Source organism: Merops nubicus, unplaced genomic scaffold (assembly GCF_000691845.1).
Source record: "Merops nubicus isolate BGI_N331 unplaced genomic scaffold, ASM69184v1 scaffold51362, whole genome shotgun sequence".
Lineage (NCBI taxonomy): Eukaryota > Metazoa > Chordata > Aves > Coraciiformes > Meropidae > Merops > Merops nubicus.
Window position 1 is genome coordinate 610 of NW_008593878.1, and position 1,050 is coordinate 1,659.

Genomic DNA, 1,050 nt, shown 5'->3' on the forward strand with positions numbered 1-1,050 from the left:
GTGGTACCTTCAAATTTCTGGTGTCTCTGCAAGGGCTACTAGGGGAAGGTGTGGGCCAGCAACAGTATTCAGAGCCTTTCTGGGGGTGCAGGGGCAGTGTCCATCCATTGTGTTGTGTTGAGAATGGGCTCAAGAGGCTCTTGGCTGAGCCCAGCTCCCAGAGGGAAATTGTCCAGCCCCTGCTCCCCTGGGAAAGTTCCCAGCTCTGAATCAACATCCCCTAATACCCTCTGCACAGCCCCCAGGAATCTGCAGCTGCCACCTCTGCTTTAATCTGTAGTCGTTGACGTGTTGTGTTCACAACAGGCTGGAGCAGCTCTCTCTGCTGCTGGTGAAGAGAAGTTGTGGATTTTGGCTGTTTTGGGTTAAATCCACACTAAAGACAGGAGCATCTGATGGCTGGTGAGAACTGTGCCTCATGAACTGCTGCTGTACCAAGCACTTCCCTGAACACACAGCAGTCCTGTCAGGGGGACTGCCCTGGCATGGGCAATGAAACCTGCTCGTAAATGCATTTTGTAAGGGGAAGACTGGAATGGAAATGCTCGTGCTGATGTTCTATCTATTATGTATGTGTCCTGTATTGGAGACATCAGGGGCTGGGTGTTATTCTCTGCCCTGTGCTTGCCCACATGTATCTTTCATTCCTTTTCTTCCCTCTCCCCCTTCTCAGCTCTCAAAGGTGCTGGATTCTTATTTCTGTATTGGACTGAAACTGTTTGCCTGGTCCCTGTGCAGCAGCTCTGTCCAGAAAACCAATTAGCAAATGGAAGAACTCCCACTTTGAATGAGCTGTGGATGCTCAGGCAGATTCCCATACTTCTATTCTGAGCAGCCAGCTGCTGTGTATGGGCTGACTGTAAGGGGGAGGGACCTGGGAGTCCTGGTGGACAACAGGTTAGCCACAAGCCAGCAGCATGTTCATACAGGCAAGGCCAATGGTCTCCTGGGGTGCATTCAGAAGAGTGTGGCCAGCAGGTTGAGGGAGGTTTTCCCCTCCTCTGCTCTGCCCCAGGGAGGCCACATCTGGCGGACTGGGTCCAGTTCCGG